At 44.2% G+C, this 15,921-nt stretch overlaps 1 protein-coding gene across 1 annotated transcript in view; it reads left to right on the top strand.

Annotated features, from left to right (window-relative positions):
- Window positions 1–15,921, top strand: part of Pag1 (phosphoprotein membrane anchor with glycosphingolipid microdomains 1) — a 155,936-nt gene that overhangs the window by 80,995 nt on the left and 59,020 nt on the right. Inside the window, exon 3 of the mRNA XM_057790416.1 lies at window positions 15,221–15,314. The gene's annotated coding sequence lies outside the window, so the exon portion shown is untranslated. The remainder of the gene's footprint in view (window positions 1–15,220; window positions 15,315–15,921) is intronic.

The raw sequence follows: 15,921 nt of genomic DNA, 5'->3' as shown, positions 1-15,921 counted from the left end.
TCGCTGTCACGGCACAGGACATTAGATCAGGACAAGTGTCACATAGAATTCACTCTTAGATATGCTGTCTCTTTAATGATGGGGTTTACTTGAAATGAAATCTTGCAGGCTTCGATGAGGAAAATCAATCAGCGTGTGCCGTGTCTTCTGTTCGCTCTCTGGCTCAGTGTGCAATTAGATTTACTGCACAGGATCACAGTATGTGGCATATATTAATTTTATACTCACCCTGCCCATATTAATTTTCTAGTCTCCCCGCTGAAAATTGAAGCCAGAAATGTACTAATAAAGTCATAACCATTAGCCAGAGTCACTAGCGTTGCGGTTCTGTTCTGTTTTATTTTCAGCCTTTTCTGTGTATTTTTAACTGATATGTCAATGATTGAACCCATCTGAGTTCACTTTTGTTATGTGCTGTCAGGGACTGCTGAACTACAGAGACTGTGGACATACGGCCCAACACACTGTCCAGCCAGGAAAATAAGACACAATCTCACACTGCTCTTTAAAGCGCCTTGTCAGTATGTGTGTTCATATAGAGAAGAATGGTGGGGTCTGGATGAAAACTTGGGCAAAGATACACTCCTCGGACATGTTGCTAAGGTCCGAGAAGCATTAGTAGACGGAATAAGATCACTGACAGGTGAGGTCCAAACACTGCTCGTTGCTAGCTGCAGCCAGGCTGGAGGTCAGGTTTTATTTGTTCTACTATGGAACCCCAGCTTGAAGCACAAGCCACAGTGGCTTGCACAGACCTTCCCCTCATCCCAGAAGAGCGACTCAGATTATGGCTCAGAGAATAGAAAAGAGCTTGTCTCCCCAGAGGGCAGCTCCACTCCCAAAAGAAGCAGCACTTCCTCAGGTAATTCCCCAAAACGTCTCTTCGGCTCCAGTAGATGGAGCTAATGAAGATATGGGTCTGTGTGCCTGATAGGGGGTGGGTAGAATCCGCCCTCTTTGCACAGCAGGTAATAAAACATTTGTGTCTCGTGAAACTGCATAGAAATTAAAGACAGGGAAAGAGTGAGCCTTACCAAGAATGCTAGAGGCATGTTTGAAGAGAAACATCCCAGGCATGGCTCCCTCCGCAGAGATACATGTACGGGAATAACTGTGTTAGGAAGAGCCCAGGCAGGTGGAACGCATGAGAACCGGGAAGCTGCTTCCTTACCTAGAGCTGTCAGCAGTAGCACGGGGCATTTCTTTGGGAAGGTTTTGTTGCTGTTCTGTTATTGTATGCTAGCATACTGCTCTCTGAGAAAATTTTTGTATATACACATAGTTCTCTCTGTAGTTTATCTTGGCCAATGCCTTGTAGCTAGAAGCTTTCCAGTTATACTTTGAACTTCGTGACTAATCATTAGGTTTCACTAGCAAAGAGCCCATAATTTTTGGAGTGTGTGATCATTATAAGGACATGTTGCAGAAAGAGATTGTTTCCTCCTTTTCCCTGATAAAAATGATGTTTGTGGTTATGTTAGAAGAGAGAATTAACTATGAGATAGACATCAAATTGCGGTTTGTAAGTATATGTCAGTCCAGGCAGATTAAGTGGTATGTTTGGGTAACTCGGGGAAAAGTCCAGATACATTCTCAGGGCAAGTACCGACTGATGTTAAAGGTTGCTGCTTCTGCCTAAGTGAGCGTTATGTTGAATTTGTTCAAGATTGAGTCCTTTGACAAGGAACTTCAAAGAGTCATAAGATAACCACAAATGGTCAGTCATGAGATAACCTATAGATTTTGTCATTCCCTCCAGTGAGTCATGCCCAAAGATATCACTAAAAGAAACAAAACAAAGTCAGTCTTTAATAATATGAGACTGTAAGATAGGCCATCTGACACGAAGCCATAGTTAACTCTTTGCCGAATGCTTATTAGTAATGCTTGTGCAAGGAAGATAAAGTAGTGGGGTGTGGGGTGAAGACAGTCTCCAGCTCCTTCCCTGAAGATCTTCCTGGGAAGATGTGGCAGGCAGTCACATCCTAGATGGTAAATACAAGACACCGAGTGATTAAGGGTCAGGGCATCCATTCCAGACCTGCCTTATTTGTTCTAAAGGCTCCGTACAGAGTTCTATATCATGGGAACCTGAATATAAGTGATCTTGACTTAGGCCAGAGATCACTAGACTTGCTGCATATGGAACCAGCCTGGCCTGCACTGTCTGGGTTGTGTGGTTCCCTTCTTCACTAGATGGCAGCTGACTGGATCCAGGGTCTCTGTAACGACAGAGAAAGAAGAGAGACGGGGATACTGTAAACAAAGGCAGCATATTCGTCTAGTTTCTGTGCTCCACCTGGGCAGTAGACAGGGTGAGTGGGCCTGATGTGCCAGCTTTTCTTTAGGAGAGTGCAAACAGTACAGGCTGTGGTAACTTTGTTTTCTCTTAGTACAAGAGATCTATTTTATCTGACTATATTTGTGTGTGCTTATGAAAAACACTGGCTTGCTATAATGGCAGTTTTGTGACTGTGTTGAATTTAATAAACCATTTGTGCTGGCTAGTTTACGTCAGCTTGATACAAGCTAGAGTCATCTGAGAGGAGGAGCCTCAGTCAAGAAAACATCAGGCAGTAGGCAAGCCTGTGGGGCATTTTCTTAATTAGTGATTGGTGTGAGAGGGCCCAGCCCATTGTGGGTAGCAGTATCTCTGGGCTGCTGGTCCTGGGTTCTGTCAGAAGCAAGCTGAGCAAACTGAGCAGTCCAGTAAGCAGCTCCCCTCCACAGCCTCTGTATCAGCTTCTGACTCCAGGTTCCTGCCCTGTTTGAGTTCCTGTCCTGATGTCCTTCCACGATGAACAGCAGCATAGAAGGGTAAGCCAAATAAACCCTCTCTCCCCAGTTGGCTTCTGGTCATGGTGTTCATCATAGCAACAAAAGCCCTATGTAAGACATCATTCCTTTTTTTGAAAATAGTTTATTTTCTCATACAATATATTCTGTTTATAGTTTCCCCTCCCTCTTCTACTCAGTTCCTCCCCACTTTTCCTCCCCTTTAGAAAAGAACAGGCTTTTAAGACATAACAACCAAATGTGACTAAATAAAGTATAATAAGATGAAGCAAAATCTTTCATATGGAAGTTTCATATGTCATATCCTGACAGGAGGAAAAGAGTACCAAGAGCAGGCAATAGTCTAAGACTCATTCTCACAGTCAGGAATCATAAAAATACTAAGCTAATATATATAAAACCTGGTGTAGACCCATGTCTACCCTGTGCTCACTGTGTCAGTCTCTGTGAACCCATATGCACCTTGCTTAGTTGATTCAGAGTGCTGTGTTCTCCCGGTGTGCTCCATCCACTCTGAGACTCCATTCTTCTTAGACAAGCAAGCTATAGAGGTAGTGCCTTCATTTTCAGTGTCCAGCACAGTGGCCGTCACCAGAGGCATGCAACCATCACAGTCAGCTTTAGAACATTCTCACGAACCCAAAAGTAGCTTTTACTGCCTTGCTGTCCTCCCACCCCACCCACAAGTCAGTATCTCCTCCCCAGCCTGTTCTAATGGAACAGGCAGGACAACCCTTTCTAAACACTCTCCTGTGATGGTTGTAGCTGTGCGAGTTTGCTGAATCTGCTGAAAAAGCGTGCAGTCTGCCTGTGACTGATCAGAAGATTGCCCTATCACCAGGATGCTAACAACATGTAGGGAGGTACTTTTCAGGCACTTGTATACCTAAGCCATTTGTTCTACCTCTTCACATGAGTGCTTTTAACAGAATAAAATCTGCAATAAATAGCTTATCGATTTTATATTTTTAGGCCTCTGGTATACTAGTTAGTAAAAGCCCCTGGGACTTCTGTGTATCAGATTTGAAGGGATAACTCCCCGCTTCTGAGAGGTTACAGCACCACAGGGGAGGGATGGATTTGCAGAAAAGACAAATGAGTATAAAATAATGTCAGAATGCTCTTAACAGCACAGTGCTTATGGAAGGGACAGTCACTTCAACTGGAGACTTGTGAGACTGGCAATCAGCAGCAGTTGCTACGGAGGTAGCCTGCAGACTGCTGACACGTTAGGAAGGTGAGGTGAAGGACCAGCATGCTCAGACATGTGAAGATAGACACACTGTAGAGTGCTCAAACATGTGAAGATAGACACACTGTAGAGCGCTCAAGCATGTGAAGATAGATCATACTGTAGAGTGCTCAAATATGTGAAGATAGAGCACACTGTAGAGCGCTCAGACATGTGAAGATAGAGCACACTGTAGAGTGCTCAGACATGTGAAGATACGGCACACTGTAGAGTGCTCAGACATGTAAAGCTAGAGCACACTGTAGAGTGCTCAAACATGTGAAGATAAAGCACACTGTAGGACCTTGGGGTGTAAGCAGATGACAGTGAAGGATGATGGGAAGGAGGGTGCTAAGGAGAAGCCTCTCTCAGAGCGTGTTTCCCTGTAACTCTAGGGAGTTCTCCTTCCAGCTGCCGATAGCCTCAGATACGTCTTGGTTTGTGGCGCAGGATCCCATGGCTGTCTCTATCATCATGTCCCTGCCCCGCTCATGTCGCCTTCCCTCTATGCAGCTGGTCCTTTCCTTCTGCCTGTCCATCATCACTCTTCCTTTCGATACACATATTTCGCCGTGCTTGATAAGAATCTTCCAGCCTGAGAATCCAAAGTTAAAAGGAAGGCACAGAAGGAAAGGCCTCCGGATCAGATAAGCGTCTCCAAGTGGGAGGAAGGCGACATTTTGCCAAAATCATCTTGTGAAAATTTTCATGCCCTGCTTATTTAGTTATCAAAAGTGTGAGCCCCAGGAAACCTGAAGCACAAGTGACAGCCAAGCTTCCAGCACGAGCTCTTAGAAGCCCAGTGCTTGACGGTTGCTGAACAGAACACTCCTGTGCTTGGAAATGGTTCGGACATGAAGTGAGCTGCTCCCCAGAGGCTCGTGTGCTGAGCTCTCAAAGCAGCAGGGTTCAGAGGGGGACTGGGGGGAAGGGACTGGATCATGAGGCTGTCTGGCTTCATCGATACACTCAATCGATTCATGGACTCATAACTTGACGGCATTATCAGGAGGTAGAGAAACTTCGAAGGCGGGCCTGACCTGGAGAAAGTCAGCTGCCAGGGATGCACCCTTGAGAGATAGCCGTCTTTCGTTGCCATCTTGATACTGCCTGCCCTCGGCCAAACAGCCTGGCTGCTGCACCGATGCCTTTCATGTTAGCCTCCCAAAATCTTCCCGCTCTCTCAACTTCAAAGACTCACAGAAATTAGCAAGTATTCTCACCTATGTTATTATTGATGAAACGAACTGGTCATTTGCCTAACAAGCTGGATAAATAATGTCCTTTGAGTAGGCCACAAATTATATCTTATAAACTAGTATTTCATTTTGATAATGATAAAGTAACTCTCGTTCATGATGCTAAATCAGTGGATACTGTCATAAACAATACAGAAAGTTTCCCAGAAATCAAAATTTTTTTTTTCTAGCCAGATTTCAAGATATTTCCTGATGCTTAACCTAAAAATGTTGGTACCTGATCTAGAAATATTGTCTCTATTTCTTCATAAGAAATAGTTGTGGAAGGCTGGAGAGATGGCTGGCTGGGTAAAACATGAGGGCCTGAGTTGGGACCCGCAGCACCCAAGTGAAGAGCTGAATGGCAACACCATAACCCCAGCACTGAAGACAGACAGATTCCCAGAACTCACTGGCCAGCTGGGCTAGCCTTTCTGTGAACTCCAGCTTCAGTGACAAGAACTTGTCTCAAAAATTAGACTGGAAAGACACAGGAAAGGAGGAAGACAGTTAACATCAGCCTCCCGTGATCATACACATGTTCACACACTGACATTCAGGAACACATGGACTCAAACACACCACACACATACAAATAAATAGCTATTAATTGTTTTACTAATTCTCCCCATAGATAGTTCTGGAATCCATGAGTCTTCAGTCAGGTGTTTCAGAGCCATGTTTCTTTTCCGGGGGAAGAAACCCCATGCCATCCCCAGCTTCTTTTTTTTTTTACTTTATTTTATATTTTATTATTTATGTATTTCATTTTGGTTTTTCAAGGCAGGGTATCTCTGTGTAACAGCTCTAGCTGTCCTGGAACTAGTACATAGATTTCCTCTGTCATTTAAAATGTCACAAAACAACGAGGAAATAAAGATAGGTGTATATGTGATAGTCCTTTCTTCTACAGATGTCTTAGAAGAAATACATTTTAGGTGTTAAGCAAAATAAAGACTTTTTAAAAAATGCAGTAACACAGCCATGTGTGATTAATACAGTCTTACTGAAGCTGAAGCTTCAGAGTCATGCCCCAGTAAGTGGGCATTTGGGCCCAGCTAGTCTGAATGTAGTATTGAGCAACCTTTGGGTGAGGGGTTTCATTTGACTGCTAAATAAGTCCTTAGCACCAGCAGAGCTGAAGGTCATAACTGTGGTCATTGGGATTTTTGTCCTGGCTCTGATCCTAAAGAACTCTCTGTGATCCTAGCTGAGCCTCGGTTTCCTTGTGGCTACCATTCAGAGCTGAGCTATGGTGGAGTTTGCGCTCAGCTCTAAAACTGTCTTCAGCCTACTCTGAAATGGGCACACGTCCTGAAGAGTAGAACACAAACACCCAGTCACACCAAAGATGAAGGAAATGTCAGAAACCCGGGTGCTCTCTGCATCATGAACACTGTATGACTTTTCTGAGATAAGACAGAGCACAAACTGAACAGGATCAAAGAAATAAGAGGCCACTTGTCTAGCATGTGCACGGCCCAGGTTAAGTCCAAAATGAACAAAGGTGGCAGTCTTCATCCAGCATGTTCCAGGAGAGTAAAAGCCATTCTCAAAGAATCCCAGCCAGCCCAAAGTCTTGTGGGGTCCTTTCATAACTATCTCACAATTATAATTAAGGAATTTTCTCTTTCATTCTGTGGCATGTTGTTTTCATAATTAGTCCTGCAAGCTCGTCCTGAAAATGATGCTTTCAAATGCACATTCCATCTTTGAAATGGTGTAATGAAGGATGTGAGCCTGCCTGTTACTTCTGTGTTCCTTTGAATTTCTGTAATTAGGAAACAGCAACAGTGAGGTGGCTGTGTCAGCCTTGATGTGAGAGCTGCAATGGCCTAAGCATCTCCTGCCCACCCTCCTCTCCACCTCAAAGATAGACTGAGATGGTAGGAGGCGTGACTGGTTTTCAATGCACTGATTCTGGTGGTTTCCCAAGACTGCTTTAACAAAGTGGCACCGAGCGTGTGGCTTGGATGACAGCAATAGTTTATGTCAGCTCTGTATGCTGGGGCTAAGATTTAGGTGTCAGCAAGGCACGCTGCTGCAGTGGCTTCAAGCAAGTGTTACAGCCCCCCCCCCCCCTTCTCTGTAGCACCTTGATTTAAGGCAACAAAACCTTGGTGTTTGGATTATGTTCTCCTAATGTGAGTGCATGACTCTTAATCTAGAGGTGTGTGTGTGTGTGTGTATTTGCCTAGACAGTTGAACCCCCTAATGGTCTCAGAAAGGTAGCAGACAAGTGTATAGACTTGAACATACACAGTTCAGCAGTGTATGTCACCCTGCAGAGGCATAGCTTCCAATTCAGTTCTTCTCAGTGTACCATGTCTTACTCATCATAACACAGCCCATGTGCACTGAGCTCTTGCTGTTTACTGCATGGCTCTATTAGGGTGTTTGAGCACACGTTGGTTCATGTATTGTTTACCTTCAGATGAATTCCTTGTCTTCCTCTGAGATACTAAACATGACATTTTACTGAATGTCTCAGAATTGCCAAATTCAACTTAGGTCATCAAGAAATTGTTTCCCATCAGAGAACGGCTGGGACGTTCCGCATGTGGTGACATCTCATAGAACAAGCCATCTGTGCGCATGTTTCCAGTGGCAGTCTGGTATGATGTCTGCAAGCAGCATGGAAAGGATGTGATTGAAGTGGTTGTGTGTGTGTGTGTGTGTATACAGCTCTCCCTTGTTTCTGAGTGGGTTGTTTAGTACACACACACACTCACAAATACCCAGATCTGCAGGTGCTTATTTCTTAAATAAAATGGCATGATATTTGCATAAAACTTTGCACATCCTCCAGGACCCTTTAAATCGTCTTTGAATATTACACCCAGTAAACCATGAATGCTCTGTGAGTGGTTGTTATGCTGCATTGTTTAGAGAATAATAGCAAGGAAGAAGTCTGGTCAGTAATGATGCATTTTTGAATATTTTGATGTTTTGTTTTCATTCAACAGTGGATGAATCCACGTGTACAGAAGGTTGGAGAAAGAGACACACAGACACAGAGAGACACAGAGAGAGAGTTGTCACATATGTTCTAAGAAGTCTTGAGTTTGGACAGATGCCTACTGTGGGCCTAAAAGACCAGGACTTTGGAATTTTATGAGAATAACTGAACTTAGGGTGTTTATAAAAAGTGTTGTAACTAGTTCACTGATCAGTAAACAGGTAACTAGTTAAGCTATGACTAGTTGACTCTGGGCTGTGTTGGAGCCTTCCCTGAGCCTCATTTCTGTGTAATTAGTATCTGATCAGATTGGTGCTTGAGGTACTTAGAACCTATTCTACTGGAAATCAAACTTTTGCTTTATTTTGCCTGAGAAACTCAATTCATCCTTTTACCAATTTGTGTGTGTGTTATACATTTATAAAGATGGTGATAGATACCTGGTCTATGTGTGCATATATGGGGGCAAAGAATATAGTTACTTTATGGTCCATCTACTACATGTCAGCCAGCCCCACCTCCTATTCACACAACCTTCTGGAACTCGGGCACTTCACAGACCAGTCTTTGACAATGTGGAGGCCTACCAGCATATCAGCAGAATCCATACACATCGTCCTCTGTAACCGCAACACACAGCGATCCCTGCCTAGACGCATACAGCATAACTAGCTCCGTGGCCCCACTGGAACAGCCAGCATGCCCCTGCTATCCCCGGATGGCTTGGCCTGGCATTTCGCATATAGATGCTCATGAAGTAAGAGTCTCAAAGATAAACCTGCCCTGATTTCCTGCCCTAGATCCTGCGCTTAGACCGCTTCTCTATACCTGTCTCCCCCATGCACACTCACGCAACTCTACTTCCTCCAGCCCTTAGGTCATCTAGAGACTAACCCTTGAGTGTGACAACAGAAAACAGAAATTAGAGAAGTCATTTCTTATCAGGACACATCTGAGGGTTGACCTGGGGCTGTAATAGACAAGTCTGCATTCTAGCTACCCTTCAGGAAGATGCCCATCACTATGAGACAAAGCCACACCAAAGCTAGAAGCTTATAAGTGGCAGCAAATCCTCAGTGCAAAAAGATGTTTCTGTGACATAGGGAGTGGGTGGGACTGGGGAATAAGGGATTTTATATTCATAAAGAAGGTGGTAAAATTGACACATGAAGAAAGTGAGTGAAAAGTGACTTTTTTATGGCTTTTGTTTCTACTCCGTGTGTATTTGCATTGTCTAAACAAGTATTCCTTAAAATTAGGATGAGGAGTCAGTCCGTATTATGTAACCCAGGCTGGACTTGAACTCTCCATCCTCCTGCCTCAGCTAACATGTGCCACCAAGCTTACCTTAAGAATATTCTTAAATATTTCTTTTGCTACCAACTTATAAACCAGTCATGAGCAGGAACAATTTCTGTACTTTCTGTTCTCCAAAGCAGCATGTAATCTCTGAAACTAGCCTTCTCATGCTGCTGCCTATGCCACTTGCTTTCTGTTCAGACACTGAGAAGTACGCTGTAGAGCTGCCCTACCCGCTCACGGTTTCACATTATAGCCCAGTCTGTCCTTAGCAGCCAGGAGGACGGTGTCTGGTATGTACTCCGTCACTTTCATTATGCCTGTCCTAGTATTAAAACTGCAAGGAATTGTCGCCAAGCCGCCCTTGTGATACATGTTTACAGATAAGGTTTGTATCAATGTGTCATTTTACCTTTTTCCAAGTAACAGGTTTATAAATAGAAAGCTTTTGCTTATAAAATGCCAGTTGTTTGTGACTAGACATTGGCATTAGAGCGGTACCTGTCTTCCCAAGGTCTGGAGACTGTAGATAGTGTAAAAATGTGTATTCAAGGATTCTTATCATCGACTATCTAAAATTCAAGAAAGCATTTTATTCTTGAGAGAATATTATTTCATTAAACTAAACCTTTGAGAGGATTTCCAGAAGAAACTGTTTTCCTAGTGTCGTCTTTATAATCTTTTTGATGATTTTACAAACCACCCTGACGTTCCTAAGCCGTCTTATCTTTGCTCGTGGTGGCCTCTGCAGTGCCTCTGTCAGCTCGCCTTTCTTCCCTCTTCCTTTCTTTCCGTTTGCAACAAGGAAAATAAAACACAAGCCCCCCTTCTCTTTATGGACTGCATGCATCAGGATTTCAGCTGTTTGAGAGTGGGAACAATGAAGCAGGAACATCAGATGATGCCGTGAAGACCGCACCTGTTAACGCAGTAATGGCCAGGCTGAGCTTGTGGCTGGCGGGGCTGGAGGAGGGGAGAGGGACAGCTGGGAGAGCTGGTAGGATATAGCCAAAGAGCAGAAAAGGCTTAGCAAGGGCGGATGGTGCCAGCAGCCAGGAGCAGGGCATTGGTTTCTCCACATGGCACAGCCGTTGGCAGCCTGTCTCTTTGTCAGCAGCAGCCGCTGTGCTGCTGAGCCACTAAGCAGTTAGTCTGTTGCCTCACACGATCGCTGAGAACATGATTGCTGAGAAGGGCTGGATATTGAAATTTAATGGGCAGAAATGTCTGTTCTGTCTGAGACAGAGGGAGATCTCTAATTTATTGTTCACTTGTTAAATCACAGAATGCCAGTGAACTAAAGGGAAGTGGTATGCATTCGTTTATGGATTTTTCTTTACCAAAAATCTATCAAATTGCTGATACTCATCACTTTGACAAATTGGGGATGTGTATAATTAACTGGATTAATAGCTGATTTAGTAGGCATATCTCAGGGGAGCTGATTAATAAATTGTATCTTCCTAGAGAGAGGCTCCTGGAGTTTTATCCTAATCCTGTCTTAGTCAACACCAGGCTGCATCTGGGTGAAACCCCACACGCTGCTTTAATTGCGAAGGCTGCCTGGGCTCAGGAAGACCCTGGTCTGGAACTCTGCACCCCAACGCTGACCCAGAACTGCCGTGGAAACTGTGTAAGCAGCCTCTCCCCAGGCCAGTTGCAGAAGGCTCAGGAAGGAGAGATGGCGCTTAGCCCCAGTGCACTGGAAGGAAGTTCACGTTTTGTTTTTGCTAAGATGCTGTATGCAGCAGGAAAATGTAGCTGATAAGAAACTGCTGTGATCTCTGGTTTTCTGTATAAAGAATGCTACACAAGGCTGCACAAATTCAGGTTCTGTACCACTCCTGACCAGCCACATCCAGTGGAGAATTGCCTTTGAACTGCTCAAGGAGAACCCAAACAAACAAACAGAAACTGGAACGGGGTGCTTGCCCCAGGAAGTCTCTTCCTGCCTTCCCTCTTTCCTCGCCACCTTCCCTCACACACATTATTGTGCCTTCCCCAAAGCTGAACTGGTTGTGGCTGAAGCATGAAGTATTTAGGCTGTTTAAATGTGCCCCTCTGGTGGAGTGCACCACTAACCACATTCACTGTTCTCATCCACAGTGGACGCTTGCTCAGTATCTGTGGAATCTGTTTGTTCAACTGTAATTTCCCATGCTGAGATGATATTGTCATGGTCTGGCCCACTGGGATGACTTTCGCTGCCAGACTGGGTCTTTTATCAAATGTAGATCTCATACCACAGGTGCGGGTCCCTAAACTCACTACCTCATTGCTCCAAGCGGCTTTTGGCAGGGGAGTTTTTAGGCACGTCACAAACTCCATGTTTGTGATATTCACAGTCTGCTGGCTCAGGGGATGCAGGCAGAGGAGCAGAAAGATGAGAGGTAGCTGGATTGGGGGGTCCTAAAATCCCACAAGACAGAAGGCGCTACTGAGCTGAAAGCATAGGATCGGTTTCAGCCGGCCCTCATTTGTAGTATATACGTGCACAGATAGCCACACACATGAAGGAGCCCAAGGATCACGAAGTCCACACGGATTCTCCTCAGGAAGCTCACACGTGGTAGTTTGCTACGGAGCGAGGTGCCCTGCTTCAGCACAGGTTTGCCGCAGTTCCTTGAGAGGGATCTGGAAGACAGTATAATGTCTACACCTTTTGGAATATTCTTTCTTTTTGGTGAGAGCTTTACTGAGCTATAATCTATGTACCGTATAATCATCCATTTAAACGATGCAGCTTTAATGGGTATTAGTATAGAGCATCATTTGTAGAACATTTTTACCAGTGTCTACCTCCCATCTTCCCCAGCTCTCAGCAGTCACTCTTTCTCTATGAATTCAGCTTTATTTATTTGAACATTTTTGGACATTTCCTACTAATGAGATTTCATAATATTCAGGATCACTGGCTTCTTTTCCTTACCATGTCATGTGTTCAAAATGCATCCAAGTTGAACCTATGTCAGTATGACATTTCGTTCTATATGTGACTAATATGGTCATTGTGAATCATATGGCTATGAACCTCTGTATGCCTTGCTTTTGTGTGGATTTCTGGTTTTGTTTCTTCCGTATGTGCGTAGGAGTAGAACTATTGGATGGGGTGATAGTTCATGGTTAACGCTTTCAGAGAACTTCGAGACTGTTTGGGTGATTGTCTTGCACTTTTTGTGGAGGGTCTGCAGGTTCGAATCTCTCCACATCCTGCCAGCACACGACTCTTTCAGCTGGAACCGAGGAGGCAGCATCTCACTGCCGCCTGCATTTCTTTGATGATGACGTTGACAGTCTGTGAATTTGTTGGTCCTTCTGTAACTTCCTCTGGAGAAATGCCTTCTCAGACCCTTGCTCAGTTGGAATTTGGATGTCTTACTGTGTTTTAAGAGGTTTTATATATATATTGTAGCTACAATTCCTTTATCAAGTGACTTGTACCTGTTTCTTTTCTTTGGGATGTCATCTTTATGTGCATAGTTTTCTAAGTCTCACAGCTTTTTATTTTATATTCACTGATTGTGCACTTGGTATCATATCAGGAGCTGCCCTGGCCAGATCTCATCTCATGGAGATTTACCTCTACTTTCTTTCTTAGTAGTTGTTTGTGTTTTTACCTCTTACATTTGTCATTTCAACCTAACTTTAACATTGTGTGAGTTCAGGATTCCAGTTCCTGATTTTGTCTGTGGCTGCTACCCGTCCCAACACTGTTTGTAAAGAATTGCTCTTTCTCCGCTGAATAGTCTTGGCACTTCTGTTAGCAGGCAATTGACCGTGTAAATAAAGGAATGTAAATATATGGGTTTGCTTTCGTGGGTGGTAAGTGTTGTCCATTGAATCTGTACGTCTGCCTGCCTTGTTAGATGGTGGTAGCACCACTATCTCCACCACCTTGTTTTCCTGGGATATTTCTAACTCGTGCTCTACCTATTTTGACAGTGCAAAATTATGCAGCACTCTAGACGGTTCAGTTAAGTCAAGCTCTTCATTCACGTCTTGTACTAGAAAATGCATGTTGCTCTTTTCTGTGTGTGTTTGTGACCCAGGGATTCAGCCTAGACCTTTGAGCGTGACACACTGTGCTCTACTACAAACTCACAAAGTGCATCCCCGCCCTGAAATTATATTTCTAATATGCAGGGTCGGGATTCACATTTGAAAACAAAAACAACCCTGACCTGAAGCCATTGGACTTGGATAATTAATCTTGCTCATCTTTCTGACTAGTTTAAGAGTTTTCTGAGCTTGGGCATTGAGGTAGCGAAGCCAAGAGGGGATTAGAATCTGCAACAACATATATGTGCCTGGTAGGAGCCTGGAGGAGGTTTACTTGAAAGCTAATGGAAGAGAATGGCGGCAATCACTGAGCCCAGGAACACTTCACTCAGTGAAGCCTTGTCCCTCCCACTTTGTGTGATTGACAGAGAGAGACATGGATTTGAATTAGAGGAAGACAGCCCAGGATTGTGCCTCTCATTCTGGTCTTTTTAGATTTAGTTTAGAAATAAGAAAATAATAATATAGCTGAATGCATTGGCAAACAAAAGTAAGCCTTTCTCCCTTAACAGCTGGCAGAGAAAGAATAGTTGCACCTTCATATAATATAAATAACATGCCGATTCTGCGCCAAAGAAAGCAACACTCAGAAATGACGATATATTCAAAAGAGCAGCAGTCAATACAAATCTGGGTGGCTGATGCCCTACAATTGAATGTGAAAAACAAAGCAGAATTTGTACCTCAGTCTGCTAGCATAAAGAAGTTGTGTTAGACTCCTCGTCTCCTCTCCCTCCTTGCCCCGCCCCCATCATGGTGTCTCATGGGGCCAAAGAGGCAGCTCATCAATTAAGAGTGCTTGTTGCTCTTCCAGAAGAGCCAGGTTGGGTTCCTCAGAACTTCCTGTAACTCCAGGTCAAGGGACTCCAACACTTCTCCGGCCTTCACTGGCACCCACACACATGACATCCATATGCACACAAAAACACATAAATATTTTAAAAGATAAAACCAGGTATTCAGTGCAGAAGAGACGTGTTAAAGGATGGGAGGTGAAGCAGAGAGGAAAGGGAGGTGGGAGAAGGGCTGGCCAGACCAACGACAGGATGTGGGAGCCTATGAGTGGGGACAGTCGAGGGAGTCTTCCGGAGCTGCCTCCATTTCTGAGAATCCTTCTCATCTCCAGAGTGGGGTGTTGATGGGATGATAAGGGATCAGACCCACAGGCTCTTGGTCTTGATGCATGCCCCTCACCACCACAGCTTCCTTTCCATCAGAAAATGTCAGAGTTGAGTCATGGCTTACCTTGCCAAAAACTCTGAATGTTCTTTTCAGATAAATACTGCATTTTACCTCCAATGTGGGTAACAGTTACTTGATCTTAATTGTACTATAGTAACATACAAATTTCTCTGTCACGAACTGGGAAGACTGAGAAATTTTTTAAAAAGTAGATTGATTTATATTGGATCAAATAATAATGTGACTGTTATTTCAGAGGGGAAAAATCGTATATATTCACTGTGGTGGGTACTTTTGCTCGTTTAGAAGTTAAACTTGCAGCCTCTGTAGAGAGGAATGCAAAGCCCAATGTCTGGTAAACAGGCCAGGATTTTACAGTAAGCTGGTAAGTGTCTTTCACAGCCTATCCATATGCCTCCCCTGCCCCCAACATTCTTTCTTTCTTTTTGGTTACAGGCCAAGAAAGGAGAGGGAATCTCCCATAACGACGTTTGAACTGAGCACATTACTGGAACGCAGAAATACTTTTTTGGACAACTGTTTCTCCAAGGTAAATGTTGCCATTGTAGGAAGAAGGGAGCACAGGGTTAGCATTTTCAGATGGCCGTGGGACCGGCCGCACAGAGCTTTGATTGTCTAGTCTGGTGCACACTGGGACTGTGTGAGTGAAAGGGGGAGAGAGAGAAGAAAGGAAGGCTGTGGCAGCTTCCTGCAGCCTCACTAAATGTGTCACCAGGAGAACCCCATCTCCCCCTGGGAGACCACGGGGCTGGTCAGCAACTGTGTGGGAAAAAGGGGGGGAGCAAGACTGTGTGTTTAGACTGGAAATAGCTTTCATTCCTTCATGATGAAAGAGTCAAGGGACCCTAAATAAAGGTCAGATAACGTGTGTGTTCTGTACATATCACATGGGGGGGGGGTCCCAGACTAAGACACAAATAAGGAAAGTTTTAAAAACTCTCTGTTCTTTTCTGAAAATGCACACCAAGTAATCCTTTCACAGATTTCTTGCAAAAAGCTTTCTAAATGTCTCATTTTGAAAGTTCACGTGCTTAATGCCTGTGTTCTAAAGAGAAGCCATTGAGGGGGAAACAAACAGTCCTCGGGACCTGCAGGAGTGGGCTAACCTTGTCTTACATATCCAGGGAATAGCTGCA

Source organism: Chionomys nivalis, chromosome 16, assembly GCF_950005125.1.
Source record: "Chionomys nivalis chromosome 16, mChiNiv1.1, whole genome shotgun sequence".
Classification (NCBI taxonomy): Eukaryota; Metazoa; Chordata; class Mammalia; order Rodentia; family Cricetidae; genus Chionomys; species Chionomys nivalis.
Note: the sequence above shows the minus strand (reverse complement) of the source record. Positions and strands in the feature narration are given on the sequence as shown.